Below are 17,646 nucleotides of genomic sequence, written 5' to 3' on the forward strand. Positions count from 1 at the left end.
TAAAGCAGCATTGACAACGTTGAGCTGGCCTGTCAAGTTGTCTATAGTTTGTTGCATGGCAGTCACCCTGTCTGTCTCATGTTCCCTGTTGGCTAAATCCTCGGCACGCTCCTACTAGAGGACCTCAAATTTACCAAAAACTTTAGCTGCCTCTGTGGCTGTCGTTTGCCGGTCACCTTCAGAGTCGCGACTGATGTTTTCTATGTCAACTTCGGCCTGGATCATTCTGCAGTCCAGATCGTCCAACCTTTGCACTAGGCTGGTCTTTAGGTCAGGCACCATTTCCACGATGGGCCGAAATGCGTCAACCATTCCCTCAAGGGTCGCGATGCGATCCCCATAATTCACCATAGTCAGAAATGGTGGTAATTGCAATGTAATCCCTCGTCCGATGTCGAGCCTAGGCTTTGATACCAACTGTTACGCGGCGCCTTCCTGAAGTTCCTTGGAAGGGCGACATAAGGCTAAGCAACCGATGTCAGTACGGTTGTTGTCCGCCAACTGAGGTCCCCTCCGTATGCTAGACTAGATTGTCAGTGCCGTACGGGAAAACCAATGTCATGAGCAATTGAAAGAGAGCAGAAAAGAGAATTGAGAATGAAAGAAAGCTTGATTGCATTGAATGAAAGCTATTACAGAAAACAAGACGGTGTCGGGGGGGAGAGACACCAGTACAGAGAATTGTTTGCTTGCTTGAAAGTTTTGATTGCTTGGTCCCCCTTAATAATGCTTAAAAAAAATAAACCAAAGTTACATGACTAGACCTATGAAAGCTGGAAAATCACACTTAAAGAAAATGCAGCAAAACTACTCTATATTTACAATGAAAAGGACTTAGTCTTCTACAAAGCAGCAACAAGTCCGTTGGCAGCAACTTTGTCTTTAGCATCAGGGTCTGCGCGTGCGGCATTGTCTATGCGCGCGGCACCGTTGGCATTTGCCTATGGCTGGCGATGGCGATGGCTATCGGTGAGGCGATAGAGGCACATGCATGCTTGTCACTTGGAGCTGCCGAGACCACGGGGCCGACCGTGGCGACAGGCGTTGGGAGGCTGGCCAGGACGCCACGGGGCGCGTCCAAGGGGTCATGGGGCATGGTTGGAAAGCCGCCCATGACAATATACATGTATGAAGTTGGGCTTGCCAAAGCCTAATTAACCCATGTCTGATGTTGTCATAACCAATAAAACTTGGCATTACTAACCCATTCTCTTCATATATTTACTTCTCTGAAAATTAGTCTTCTGCGTACCTTTTTTCAATCTTTCCTTCTAGTTTCTCAACTTTTTCTTTGATAAATTTCACTCTCTTTGCAATTGATATTATTTGAAGAACCATTCTATGGAGAAGCAAAAATGGAGATTGATAGAACCATGTTGTTAAAGGTTGGTTTATTCGTTTACTTGACTATCTCAAAGTCATCCAACATCTTTTTCAAGATCAAAAGATCGCTAGTTCACTTTATTTTTTTGTATTTATTTTTGAAGGAGAAGGAGTAAACCATTTTTTTTTAAGATTGCTGTTGCGAAAGATCGTGGGTTAAATAGCACACAATCACACACAAAGCAAATAGAGAAGAAAAATCAACACAAAGATTTAACGAGGTCCGGCTAAGCCTAATCCTCAGGGCAGAAGCAGAAAGAGTTTTCCACTATAAATGAGAATAAAAGCACAATACAATCTATAAAATTCCCAACTACAAACCCTATATATAGATCCTAAATAGTCCCAAACCTATAAGAGAAAGGTTTTCCAATTTGACAAGGACTATAGGTTTTCCTTTCCCAAATCTATTAGGACAATGTGTTTTCCTAAACTTATAGGGATTATGAGTTTCCTAAAAATATAAGAAAATAATTTAAGCCATAAAATAACAAATCTTCCCCTTTGCTTGAATTCTCTTCATCAACAGGAATGTCTCTCTACCTTGCCCTCAGCCCTCGTGGGGGCTCTATTGAGTACTGCACACACCAATCAAGTCTAGGCAATGCCTAAACTTGTTAAGAGACTCAATCTCTTTATCCATAGCACTAATCCATCGATTTGGTTCTGTACTTGGAATAGCTTCTGGATAGATATAACACTCAAATGCATCAATGGTCTCTTCAACTGCCAAATCAAATCCCACAAGATTCGTATATCTAAGAAGATTCCCATCAACTACGTTTGCAAACCTTTATGGTCGGTTGATCACTCTCTTCTCTCTGCCTGTTGTAATGCTATATAATTGTTGTTCTGCAGGTGCATCAACATTATCATTTTGATCAATATTTTTCACCTCATCCGGTTCATCTACTTTAGAACTACAGGGCTGAGCTAGTGGAGATTCAATTTCTAGCTCTATGCGGTCACTGATACCATGATCTGTTTTCGCTATTGCTTTCACCCTCTGACTGTCCAGTGAGGCAGATTCATTAAATGTCACATCCCTACTGATAATAAGCCCTGGAGTCTTTTGATCTGTGCACCACAACCTATAACCTTTCACTCCACTTGCATACCCTAGAAATATGCACTTCTTTTCCCTCAGCTCAAGTTTTTCATCCCTCACATGAGCATAAGTAGGACAACCAAATATCCTTAAATTTGAATAATCAGCAGGCGAACCGGACCCTACCTCAAAAGGAGTTTTGAACTCAATAGTTGTGGATGGAGATCTGTTGACCAAATAACAAACCGTATTAATTGCTTCAGTCCAAAAGTCCTTGCTAACACATGAGTGTGAAAGCATGCTCTGTGCCCTCTCATAAAGCGCTATGTTCATACGTTCTGCAATACCATTTATTTATGGTATTCCGACACAAGTGCGGTGTCTCACTATGCCCTCTTTGCTGCAAAAATTATCGAACTCAGAATTGCAATATTCCAACCCATTGTCAGTTCGAAGACGCTTAACTTTTCTTTTCGCCTGCTTCTCAACCATCATCTTCCATTTAACAAATGTTAGAAATGCCTCATCTTTTGTTTTCAGAAAATACACCCACACTATCCTTGAGTAATCATCAATCAAAGTCATAAAATACCTCGCACCACTTTTGAAGGGAACTCTGTTTGGACCCCATAAATCTGAATGTATATAATCTAACTTGTCTCTGGTCTTGTGCTTGGACTTCTTGCTGAGCTTTACCCTTATTTGTTTACCAAACACACAATGCTCACAAAAATTCAAAACTTGATTTGTGTACCCATTCAGCAAATTCTGCTTACTCAACAAAGACAACCCTTTATCACTCATATAACAGTGTAGCAAGTACCACGATTGAGACTGATTCAGATCACTTTTTCCAGAAGCTACAACACCTTCCCCTTCAACTACACTGGCCTGAAGATGATACAATTTAGAATGTAGTTTACCTTTCTTGAGTACCATGGAGCCTTTACACACTTTAAGTATTCCATTCTCAGAGTGAAATTTATACCCTTGATCATCCAAAGTCGAAAGAGAAATCAAATTTCTTTTTATCCGAGGAACATGCCAACACTCAATGTTTCTGATAATTCCATCAAACATTCTTAATTTGATGTTACCAATCCCCTCTACTGGTAATGGATTATCATCTCCCATGTAGACAATCCCACTCATTTGCTTGTAAGTTTCAAACCAATTCTTGTGTGGACACATGTAGAAAGTAGCACCAGAATCAAAAACCCAAGAATTATGCCCATGACTAGAACTCACAACACAGACTTCCCCTACATAGTCACTATCATCAGAATTATTGCCAGTATCAAGAATATTTGCCGAATTATCTATTTTCTGCTTCTCTCTTTTCTCTATCAGCTTAGGACAATCTCTCTTGTAGTGACCTTGCTCCCCGCACTCATAACAGTTTTGCTTCCTTGTTCTAGACTTTGATCTGGCGGTTGACTTTTTTTTGTTAAAGTCCTTTTATTGTGTTCTTCCTCTAATCACAAAACCCTCGCCCTCAATTCTGTTGTCTGGAAAACTATTTTTCAACTCTTTAGATTTTAGTGTATTACTAACATATTCCAGTGAAATACTGTCTTTCCCATATAGCAGTGTATCAGCAAAAGTATCATAAGACGGTGGTAAAGAACATAACACTATCAAGGCATGATATTCACTCTTACTTTTGATATCCACGTTCTTCAGGTCCATTATAATTGAACTAAACTCATAAATGTGAGTTTTAACAGGTGTATAGTCGTTCATACGAAGATTGTATAACCTCTTTTTTAGGTAGAGGCGGTTTGTTAGCGATTTCTTAGAATATAGATCTTCCATCTTGTTCCATGCCATCGCTGCAGAAGTTTCTTCAGCAATTTTCCGAAGAACACTATTTGTAACGCTCATGAAGATCACACTCAAAGCCCTCTCCTTTAGGTCTGCCTTCTCTGTCTCTTTCATCTCTTCAGGAAAATCCTCATCAATTGCCTTCCATAACCCTTGTAACACCAGTGACGATTTCATCCTAATCTTCTTTAGACTGAAACTAGAACCCCCATCAAATTTCTCTACTTCGTACTTTGTTGAAGATGATGAAGACATATTAACTCTAGATTATATGTAGAAACCCGAACCGTGCTCTGATACCAATTATTATGGAAGATCGTGGGTTAACTAGCACACAATCACATACAAAACAATTAAAAAAGAAAAATCAACACAAAAATTTAACGAGGTTCGGCTAAGCCTAATCCTCGGGACAGAAGCAGAGAGAGTTTTCAACTATGAATGAGAAGAAAAGCACCTATAGAATCCCCAACTATAAACCCTATATATAGATCCCATATAGTCCCAAACCTATAAGAGAAAGGTTTTTCAATTTGACAAGGACTATAGATGTCACGACCCAAACTGATAGGCCGCGACCGATATCGGCACCCGGTACCTAACTCAACCAAGTACCAACGTAACGTATCTTTCTTATTACATCATCATATACACGTGACATACAGGCCTAATAGGCCAACATGATCATTTATAAACTCAAAACATAGGCTGACAAGGCCATACAAGCATTCGTATACATGACATGCGTCTACAAGCCTCTAAGAGTACATACTTATCACAAAGGTCGGGACAGGGTCCCGCCATACTAAACAATACACGTCTAAATCATACTGACCAAACAAGCAACTCTAGAGCAAATGGAACTCACCAACATCTTCCGCTAATCTGATGGCCTACTTGGAGAACTCTCGACCTGTCTATCGGAACCTGCGGGCATGAAACGCAGCGTCCCCAGGCAAAAGGGATGTCAGTACGAATAATGTACCGAGTATGTAAGGCACATAAATAAGTACACAACAGACATAGAAGAAATATAGAGTAAATGACTCAACTTGTAAGTCTGGATAACTCTGTAAATCATGAAATAATTATAGTGTCATGCATATACGTATGAATGTCATGTCATGCATAGGTACATGTTTTATAACATCATCAGGCCTCTAAGGGCATCCCATCATATCATCTCGACCACTGTGGGCAAAATCATCAACGTATACTAGCTGATCAGGTGGTGATGCGTATATAACATCGTAACCTTTTCCCATATCCCATATCCATATAATATACATATATACGCGTATATAACGCCATCTGGTAATGGGTCAATGTACATGTATAAATGCATGGAATGCATAAGAAATACGTTAATAAGATTTTCTCGGAATGCCATAAAAATCAATATACCTTTCGGCTAAACTTTATCAAATACGTATTTTTCTGAGACCCATGAACAAAAAATATAATAATAATAATTCACATGGGGAATAAAAAATATAGACACCCCCACTATTTCTTTTTGGATCATGCCAAAAAGAAAGAAGGGATAGCCTTAACATACCTGGAGTAGGGAAAAATCTGTATGATATTCTTGGAAAAGGTTGCACCGTACTCCTTTAGAACCATAAAATTTTACGTTGCTACGGTTCTAACAATTCTCGTTGGAATTGTTTGGTTGCAAGAAGTTTGGTTGAAATCTTGTAAGAATTGCTTGAAGATGCTATGAAATCTCCTGTTTTGAATGGAATATTGAAGCAACTACGTTGCTAAGATGATAAGCAACTTTGGTTGAATTCTTATTAAAGATTCGCTGCCTACAAAACATATGCACTTCCTGTTTCCATTTAATGATTGAAGGGAGGTTATTTCTTTGTCAAATTGAATGGGCCCCACTTTTAGGTATGACTTAGCCTAACTTAGTCTTCTAAATGCCACCTTATCAACTATATTAAGAGTCATCAATTGAAGAAAGGGTGGCTGCCACGTTAATCATCCTTATACTTATCCAAATTATGCCTAATTAATTAGTTAATCTCCCACTAAAAAATAATAATTATCCAATTACCCACATAATTAAGAATCATCTCAAATTACTTTAAAATACTACTCATTTTTTAACATACTTTATACACCTTACTATCGTGGCCGTGTGGTACCTTGTATGGTACTAGTCCATAAATATTGGGTTTTAACGCTCGGCCCGTATTTTATCCCAACATGCCAATCTTGGACGAAAATTCATTTTCTTTGACTTGCTTCCCCTCTCACCTTCACGAATCTATTCATCACTTGTTTGCAATAGCATAATGCTTATAATCTCATAATAATCCCATTCCCGTACTTACGTTGATTAACTTACGACGAAACTTTAATGTACGAAAATGCGGGATGTAATATCTCATATCCGAGTTTTCACCAATTTGCTTATGGTGTACTTTTACGTACGAAAACATGGGGTGTAACAATAGATTTTCGTTTTCCAAATCTATTAGGACAATGGATTTTCCTAAACCTATATGGATTATGGGTTTCCAAAAAATACAAGGAAATAATTCAAGTCACAAAATAACAATTGCTAACATTGACTATAAGTTAAATACTTTGAAAAAATTAAATATAACAAAATGTATATGAATATAAAAAATATATTCGGCTATTATTTTGAGCGGCTATACACTGTCATTTTCCCAAGAACGAAATTACATGCAATTATCTTGATTTTTTGACCCCTCGCTTGCCCCATGAGCAAACTTTTAAGATCAAAAGTCAAAAGCCTTGGCTATGGGGCGAGTGAAGGGTAACACTTGTAAAACTTCAAGTTCTGCCCCTGGGACAAGTGGTGTCAAAAAATTAAGAGTGGCACAAGAAGTGTTCTATTTGTGCAAATCACCTTAAAAGTTTTGTCTTTATTTCACTACTATAAATATCTCTAGTTACTTGGCAAATATATACATCTTGATCAAATTCAGTTGCGTATACTCATAAGATAAGTGATTATTTTTAATTTCTTATTCAGTAGTGTGTACCAAAATGAGTATTTTAAGCTCCGTTATTGAATAATAACGTCTTAATTGACTCTTTTTCTTCCTTTTCGTTCTTTTTTTTCAGTATGACTTGCTATTATTTTATTATGCCATAATAGAAATTACGAAAATTCAACATATATTTTCAATCTGTCGTTTTATTTTCATGGTACTATTTCGTGGTTATTATTTTTTGGGTAATATAATGCAAAAAATAAATCAAAAAATGTGTGACTTACACAAAAGTTGCATATATATGCAAAGCGGGCCAAACCAAGCCTTCTTTTAAGCCCAAATTATGGTATTGGGCCACTTTTCTCGAAAGAAGTAATTGAAGGTGAAAAGACTTGTCAACCAGATTTCGGACAGGCCACCAAACAATGACAAAGGTGATGGCCTTTACATAAACATCCACTTTTGTGCCTTGTATTTAGAAGTTGGCCACTTTTTCAAAGTTAGACCATCGGTGTGAACTTCAAAAATAGCAACCCAATCTGAACTTTAAGGGTCAAAAATAATTTATATCACTGGTCAAATTTTGAAAATGTTCTAAATACAAGGGCACAAATACTTCAACTGGTGTAAATAACCATAATTTGATCAAAGCTAGAAAGAAGAAAGTTAAACCAAAGAATTAATGTAAAATAGTACTAGTACAATTTCAGATAACTAGATAATGGAATTTATAAGTGCTCTAGTCAAAAGTATCAGTTCACAAAAGAATGTCTGGCCCAAATCCAAAGGTTCTCTCTCTTTCTTTCCTTTTTTTTTTGTCCCCCAAATTCTAAGTCAAAAGTTTCAGCCACTAATATTAAAAAATTTGTAAACCATCTATAATTTACTTATTGGCATAGTCCTAAAAGAAATAGTAGTACAATGTATTTTGGTTTGCTACTTCAACTTTATTAGAAAGCCTGAATATGCACACATAAAGACTCATTATACAGAAATCAATTTGATCCAATTTTGTGTCTAAACTTTGTATTTCAAGAGAGTGCATTGTGTTTTTTTTTAATTTTGTTTATCATACGACTGACACTAGTTGTGTGAACTTTTTTTTTTGTCTCATATATTTGTGGCCCAAAAATATAAGATATGGGTCCACAAATTTGTGAAATAAAAAGAGGTTTCACACAACTAATGTCACTTGTGTGATGCACACCATAAAATTTTTTTGTGCATTGTGGTTAGCAAACTTGTAACATAATGGGTACAAATTTACCTTTTTTACAATTTTAGTAAATTTTTACCCAAATTTATACTCAGCGTTGAAAGTTATGAATTTAATTGAACCCGTCACTAGAATACTGTATCCGCCCCTAGTTCCAAATACTACATAAGAAACATGTTGAACAGTAAATCCCAAATGAATTGATAGCAAGCCATCCAAATTATGCATATTAAATAAAGACATGAGGTTGTGGATCAAGTAGGTCCAACCAATACATATGAAACATATTACTGAACTCCAAAGAGTTTATAGTAAATCCATCCAAATTCTGCTATAAGGAAGAAAAAAACATGTGGTTATGTAACTTTGTTGTTTGGATCATGTGACCTCTCTTTACTCTTGGCACAACAAGGGCATGCCAAATGTATCCAATTATCTTTTTTTTTTTTTTCTCATTCGGTGTTCGGTATCTGCATTATGATTCGACTAAATTCATATTCGTACAGTTTCAAATTAGGAGAAAAGTACTTTCTAACAAAAACGACTCCATATTCAGAATTTAAACCCGAGACCTTTAGTCAAGAAGGAATGAGTATACGGTTCCACCACAACTCTTGTTGGGTAAATGTTCCCTATTGTCATGGCTACCCTAGAAGAGAGAAAAAGAAAATGGCCTGTCCTACTACAAGTTAAAATATAACCTGGAAATTATTTCCTTGTTAGTTTCTTTAATATAATTTCCAAAAATCATGTGTTAGCATATGCTCATCCTCTAGAATAACATGCTCACCCCTATTTACGTCATGCATAAGAATTCTTTTTCTTATTTCACGAAAGAAAAATCCAATCAAAATGTGTTAGGTTTGTCTGTCCACATTTGCTATGTTTCTAACAGTATAGTACTTAATTAACACAGCAATTAAATCTGGACATGTAACTTTTTCTCTAATCAAGAAAAGTCTCCTATATTATTAGAATTTTGACTTAAGTAGTTTATTAATTAATTAAAACGACTTAAATTTCTTAAGATTGAATTAATCTCTCCCGCATTTCTCGCTTACACGAAGTCTTACCACAAATAGTTCAACATATATATAGCCGACAATTTTCACAAATTTCTATGCATTTCCAACATGTTTTTGACATCCTATTGGCCTACCATTTAAATTATATATTTTCTTTTTTCCTTATTTTTATATTCTTGGTAAATAGAATGAATAGTTGATTTCTTAAATTTCTATAAAAGAACATTATACTTATAGAAATTGTTAAAACTGTCCTGACCATCTGTTGTTTAACACGTATTACTGATTCATAACGTGGACAACTGCGCATATCAGATAAAAAATTTATATAGATTTTGATACACGCTATATAATTCTAGATGGAATTAATTTTGTCAAATTTTTATTAATATAGTTAGCACTGCCAATAAAAATTGTTAGTGCAACTTGTTTCTGCACTCTTAATTACACCCTTTACACCAACCAAAAAAAAAGTATGTTTCAGAATGAGAATATTTAAGAAGAATATCCTATCACACTTTCACCCACAGAAAAAGTAAATGTTATATGGGCTTTGGGTACTCTTGCAAGAAACATAAAGATCACCAACAACGCTTGTGGAAGAATAATAAGTATTTTTGTATTTTTAAAGAGAGGTTTCAGATTAGAACTCTAGATGTGTAGTCGTCTTCGTCAAGATCAGTGTTTTAAAAGGCGTTTTCGAAACGAGCCCTGGGGCGAGACGCATCAAAAACGTCCCGAGGCGATAGTGTGGGGCAAAAAACTCAAGAGGCATACACCTAGCAATTGGGGACGTACGCTCGGGCGTTCCGGACGTTTGAGGCGTGTTTTTTAAGTGAGGCGTAAGCCCTAGAGATTTTTTCAAATTAAAACAAATTTTGTTGAATAAGTCCATATTATACCCAAATTCTCAAAAGTCATCTTGGTAATTACTCAAAAGTCTTAAAAAGGAACTTAAATTTATTAAATTTAAAATTCAAGACCTTTTTATTGATTGAAACCTTAATTCATGGTCTTTCCTAATTCTTTATCTTGTCCGCTAGTCAGTTAATATTTTTCAAAAGCAACAAATATTCAAAACAAAAATTACTAATACAAAGAGAAATTCATTCTCTTTCATAGCAGCAAGTTCAAAGTTCAAATTGCCGGTTAGTCATCATTTTTGTTCCTTCATGTAGAAAACTTTATTCTTTTCGATTCAAGTTACTTGTGCTTCTAAGTAACGTATAATAGATTGTTTTGACTAGTTTTTTGTGGGGATGGGCTATATATATATATATATAGCGTATAATAGATTGTTTTGACTAGTTTTTTGTGGGGATGGGCTATATATATATATATATATATATATATATATATATATATATATATATATATATATACACACACACATATTTATAGTTTTCTTCAATTTTTATGCAATTTTACTTGTTTATAAATATTTACTGTAAGTATATTATTTTATAAAATATTAAAAATTAACTACCTATAGGGCTTACGCCACGTGCCTCGGGGCTTACGCCTTACTGAGGCATATGTAAAATGTCTCGCCTTACACCCACGCTTTTTAAAACACTAGTCAAGATGCACTTTATCCTTCGGTATGGAATTTTTCGATACTAATCTGAATTTAATTGAACCCCAATACAAATAATGAACATCGAGTGAAAAAAAAATATAAAAATCAGAAATTGATGAATTTCTGACTTTGTTATAACATGTTTTAAACTTACTTTATTTTATTTATCGGTGAGAGTAAAGGAATGGGAATGGATGATAATCAAACTGTCGGCAGAGAACACAATTGACATCTCCCCTCCCCTACCCCCAAAAGAAAAAAGTTAAACAAAAAAATAGAGCAAACAAAAAAGAGAAACCAAAATAAAGCAAATGTACGTGTTACTACTAATTAATTTTCATGTATTGATATTCTTTGCATCATGTGATTGAACGAGTGAATAGTTGGTTAAGGTACATTTCAGAATCATTTTTCTGAAAAAGAAAAAGGATGTTCTATATTTATGGACCTATAGTATGTTTGACCGAGCTTTTTCAGAGTCAAAAACATTTTTTTTTTGAAGTTAAAGTATTTGGGAAAACTTTTAGAAGAAAAAAATATTTTAAAGTAGAAATAGAAACAGTTTTGAAGAAACAAAAAAAAAATATATTTTTTTAAAGTACTTTTGAGTTTTAGAAAAATACATTAAAAATACTTTTTAAAAACTTGATCAATCTCTAATTGTTGCTTAAAAATAATTTTTAAATTAATTAGTCAAACACAAACTGTTTTTCACCAAAAATACTTTTGAGAAAAAAAATTCTTGAAATAAGCCGATAGGCCAAATATGATATTAAATGCCTATATGATAACATCCCAAAGCAAAAAGTCACTGACTATTTTATAAAATACATTATTTAAGCAGATATATTGATAACAAGCAAGCTTGGGGAAGCTAGAAGGCAACTTATGGGTTCGGCTGTAGAGGTGGATGTAATGTATTAGAAACGAAATTCATCTCAATCCACTACTTTTAACGCGAATCAAAAATTTATAAAATTCACTAAAAATGTAATAAACTGTAGATATATATATGAACCTAAAAACTTTAAAATATAATAAGTATAGTGCTAAAAATTTTAAAGGTAAAACTCGTACAGCTTAAGTCCTGGATCTACTTCTCTCCGGTCGAACCCAAGTAGATTTGTCTTGAACGATGTATTTTTGTTATAAAATTCAAATAAAAATTTATAAATTTTAATTTAGAATCCAATTATTAAAATTTGAAATCGTCATAGTAGAACCCAAAACTGATAAATTTTAAATTTTGAATCCGCCTAGAAAGCGACTTCACTCCTTAATAAAAAATAATTTTTATCTAACTATACTATATTTAAAACTTACTACTCTCATTAGAGAGATTTTAACTTAATTAAGATTTGATAAATAATTTACTAATTACATACAAATTGATATTAATTGAATATCCCTTGATTACGGTCTTTAAATTTGATAAATTCTTTTAACTCATGAGAAATATATGTGGCTAAGTACTTTTTAAAGAATATTTAAGAAAATATTAGTAATGTTTACTTATTACATAAATGGAAGATTTTTTTACACTAATAGCATTTATCTATAGGTTTTAAAAATAAATGAAGACCCACTAAACGAGGAATCTATTTTGAAACTCACCAGAGTCCCCCCGGACCCCGGTCCAATCACACCAATCAATCCAATAATATAACACGGACCTGCTCGAAGGCTCAAATCACATCAAATAACATCGAAATCATGAATCACACCCCAAATTCAAGCTTAATGAACTTTGAAACTTCAAACTTCTACAATCGATGCCGAAACCTATCAAATCACGTCCGATTGACCTCAAAATTCGCACATAACATTCGATATTACGGACCTATTTCAACTTTCGGAATCGGAATCCGTCCTCGATATCAAAAGGTCCACTCCCAGTCAAACTTCTTAAAATTATCCAAATTTTCAACTTTCGCCCAAATGACCCGAAAATGACCTACGGACCTCCAAATCCACTTCCGGACACGCTCCTAAGACCGGTATTATCATACGGAGCTATTTTCAGATTCGAAATCCCAAACTGACGTCGATATCATTGAAATACACTTCAATTCAAATTTATGAAATTCTTCCAAAACGCCAACCTTCCACAATAGGCGTCGAAACGCTCCCGGGTCATCCAAACCTTGATCCGGACATACGCCTAAGTCCAAAATCATCATACGAACCTGTTGGAACCTTCAAATTCCGATTCCGAGATCGTCTACTTAAAAATCATACTTTAGTCAATTTCTCCAACTTAAGGCTTCCAAAATTAGAATTTTCTTTCCAAATCAACTCCGAACTTCCCGAAATTAAATTTCGACCACGCGTACAAGTCATAATACCTAAAGTGAAGCTGCTCAGGGTCACAAACCGCTGAATGACGTGCTAAAACTCAAAACGACCGGTCGGGTCATTATAATTGTAAATGCATCTCTTCTTCTTATAAAAAGCAGGAAATTTTTTATGGTTTCACTCCAGTCCTTAATCTCGCATCGATTGTTATTTTATATATATAAAGTAGAAGAAAATCCGTGAAAAGAAGAATATAGGTTATTGAGAAAAGAAGAACACGGGCCACTCTAGTCCTTAGTCCTTAACCTCGTACCCATTATTATTTTATAAAACTAGAGAAAATCATGAAAAAAAGAAGAAATATGCTTTTTAGAAGAAGAAGAAGAAGAAGAAAAAGAAAAAAAAGAAAGAGATGTATTTACAACAGGAATGCGTTTTAGCGTTTGGTTTTATTTTGTGGTGGATTTTTATTAATAGCGGGTTAGGTTGGATGTGGGTAGATTGTCTATGTTTTGTTTGGGCGTTAATTGTTTTATTTGGTCTAAAAATATAAAAATTTCATATGGACTGTCACGTCACTTTTTTTCACCGGAAAATTTGATAATTTTGGTTGAGTGGCCATTTATGTGCAATAGAAATAGTTGAGTATTTTTCTTTTACAAATGAAAGAAAAGTAACTTTAATCAATAATTTTGAATAATTGGGTGATCATTTGAGTAATGGACTCTTAAGCGACGAGAAGGGAGGGCAGTTAACAATTTTAAGTTTCTAGTAGTACGCATATAATAAAGATTAACTCTAGTTATTCAGTCTGTGACTTCATCCAATACAGGAAAAAAATTTAAAACTCTGCCATTAAGAAACAATAAAGACAAGTCGTTGCACTATAGTACTATTTTTGAGGAAAACCTAAAAAGGCTATTTATGCAAGTGTAATATATTCTTGTTTGGTATCAAAATCAAGACTTTATATGTATAAATATCCTTAAATAAAATCTTTTTCTTGGTGTACATGCTATCCCAGATTATACTAGCAAGGGAGTATTAATTATACAACTCCCTTCTATTATTATTATTTAGGCTGTCCACGTCGCATTCTGTTCATATGGGAAAAACCTAGAACAATTAAATTCAAACTAACTAGTGAAAAGTTTGTTAATTAATTATAGTTCTCTCATCTCTCTATACTCTATATTTTCAGCAATATTTGGTCTTATGGTATGCAAGAAAAGAACTCAGCATTTACCTAAAGAAGAATCAAAAGGAAAGAGGTTAGCACTTTGCAGTTAGCACAATCCAAAGATGGAAGAACAGATCAATCCGTAATGATTTTTTTAAAAAAATAATATTATTCCTTCCATCTCAACGTATGCGATAAGTTTTGCTTCTCAAAAATTAATTTGACTAATCTTAGAAACTAATTAAATTAGATTAGATCGATTCAATATTTAAAAATTAAAATTTAGACATTCAAAAACTATATTAAAAGTACTATAAGGGGTCGTTTGATTTGAATACGGCTTATGCCGGGATAAGTTATGCTGATATTAGTTATCCTTGTATTGTTTTTTATCCACTGTTTGATATATTATATTAAAAATGACAATTGCATAATTTCTAAGAAGAATGTATAAGTTATCCCTGCATTAATTACTCCATCCTCTACAAGGTATAAGTTTTTCCGGTACTAATTATAATCTCAGGATAACTTATCTCAGGTTTGCTAACCAAACAAAGTATTAATGTTATATTAAATTTTTATACCAGCACTATACCTTCTTATACCCCATACCAAACGACCCCCTAAGTTATAAGTTTTCTAAGAAAATATATTTCAAGGTATTAGTCAAAATTTACATAGTTTGAATCACGAGAAGTGAAAAGTATGACATACATTGGGACGCGGAATAATATATCGTATGGTTTTCTTGAGTCGATGGTCTATCGAAAACAGTCGATCTACCTTCACAAGGTAAAAGTAAGGTTTGCGTATACACTATCATTCCCATAACTTAATTGCGAAATTATATTGGCTACATTGTTGTTGGAATAATATGTCATAGAAAGTTTCTGACTGTTTGTCCGTCAAATAGCACTTAGTTTTTTTTTTACGAAAGAAATCGTTGATAAGAAATAATTTATTAAACGAATACTCAAAAATATCATATCAATGAAAATATCGAAAGTCCTTTAGTTACTATAACCTAGATTCCTAGAAGAAGAATCAAAAAGAAAACAAGGATAGGAGAATCCAAAGATAGGAAGAAAGAACCCTATAATTCACGAATGAGTACAAATCTTTGACAGATTAGAGGTGTGTGGCTTTTACTAATTAGTATTAGTTCAGAAGAAAACAAAATTAGAAAATTTGAGCAAGTCTCTGTTTCGTTGGATTGGATATATAGAAGCTTCACGAAATAGCCAACTTTGTTTTTTCTTAATTACTACTATATATTTTTTACTGTTAATCTAGGATCTTGTGCCACTTATTGTTTTGTCAATGCTTTATTTTTATTTTTATTTTTTCTTTTTTCTTTTTGAGTTTGTTTGTGATGATTTATTTATTTATTTTTTAGACAAGAAAAGCATCTTATTAACCAAAACCTAGAGAAGGAAAGAAAGAGAAGGGGTAACCTAAAAGACATTTGTGGGGTCGTACAACTCTTTTTAGCCTACACTATTCCACCTGGTGAAAAAGATTTGAGCCAATGATTTAACTTTGCCAAAAGAAGAAGGTAAGTGGAGTTTTACATTTTTGTTAATTATTTACCTAATCTGACCCTAATCAGTCATGGATTTGGTTCCAGGAGGAAATAATTTTTCATGACAGTCATGTATGACGAAAAAATATATATCTTGAATCAAATAATTAAGTTTATGTAAATAAGGGTTAATCATAACTAACAATAATATCCTTAGATATGGTTTTTAAAGAAGCAATAGATATCGTGTGGGTCTGGTAGGACAGTGGCAACAACATATAATAAATGTTCTAGAAATCAGGAGCAACAATGTACCGTTCAATAATAATGAACAACAATAAATGTCATTTAAGTAAATAAGAGGAATGATTTACTCAATAAAGGATGGAATAAGTGGATGTTCCTCCTCACAACGGTGAATGATAGACAACTCCTTGAATATTTGAATTATTCTCGGATCGAATGGAGAAGTATGAATGAGAATCTCAGTGAAAAGGTGATATTTGTATCTTAGCAATTGAGATCTAATATTCTTTCTCAAGTCAAAGTGTGTGCTTTTACAAATGAGTTTCACATGCCTCTATCATTGTCCTTTTTTCTATTTATATGAGGCATGTTCCTAATAAACCCTATAGTACAAGTGCAGAGAATATCCACTAGAATATTCTCTTTAATATCCTATCTTGAAAACTAGCTGTTATAGCCCTGTCAACGTTACTCGACCTCGACCCTTGTTGACACCACGACTACGGCTCTCGTTGACTCTTCGACCACAAACTTTGATGCTTCTTGGGCCATCTCGACAAATGACGACTTGGGGACTCTTCCCTCAGTTTTATCTTGGGTTAAATATTCTAAAGATAGATTTTGACCCATACAGTTAGTCCCTTCGCTTATTGAGATCGGCTTCAGGCGGGTTCGATGAGCGAATTTTGTTCGTTGTGGCCGAAACAATAGAGCGAGTGTGCAGGTCGTGGTGGTTACAGGGATGCAACACGAGGACTCCCCAGGGGGTAACCCATCATAGTACTACTCTCGCCCAGGTACGTTTAACTTCGAAGTTCTGATGGGATCCGATGCATTAGTACTAGTATGATCGCATCAAATAATTAAATTTATGTAAATAAGGGTTAATCTCACCTAATAATAATATCCTTAGATGTGTTTTTTAAAAGAAGCAATAGATATCGTGTGGGTCTGGTAGGACAGTGACAACAACATATAATAAATATTCTAGAAATTATGAGCAACAATATAGCATTCAATAATAATGAACAATAATAAATGGTATTTAAGTAAATAGGAGGAATGATTTACCCAATAAAGGATGAAATAAGTGGATATTCCTCCTGACAATGGTGAATGATAGAGAATCCCTTGAATATTCGAATTATTCTTGGATCAGGTGGAAAAGTATGAATGTGAATCTCACTGAAAAGGTGATGGTTGTATCTTAGCAAATGAGATATGATATTCTTTTTCAAGTCAAAGTGTGTGCTTTTACAAATAAGTTTTACATGTCTCTATCATTGTCCTTTTTTTCTATTTATATGGGACATGTTTCTAAGAAACCCTAATAGTACAAGTGTAAAGAATATC

The 17,646-nt window shown here is 34.3% G+C and overlaps 1 non-coding gene across 1 annotated transcript; it reads right to left on the reverse strand.

Annotated features, from left to right (window-relative positions):
* Positions 1 to 17,032: 17,032 nt before the first annotated feature.
* On the reverse strand, positions 17,033 to 17,151 carry LOC117274615 (5S ribosomal RNA). Its single transcript, XR_004504754.1, has one exon. It is a non-coding gene; the product is annotated as a 5S ribosomal RNA (ribosomal RNA).
* Between the last annotated feature and the right edge of the window lie 495 nt (positions 17,152 to 17,646).

The sequence above is a fragment of the Nicotiana tomentosiformis genome, chromosome 11 (assembly GCF_000390325.3).
Source record: "Nicotiana tomentosiformis chromosome 11, ASM39032v3, whole genome shotgun sequence".
Taxonomy (NCBI): Eukaryota; Viridiplantae; Streptophyta; class Magnoliopsida; order Solanales; family Solanaceae; genus Nicotiana; species Nicotiana tomentosiformis.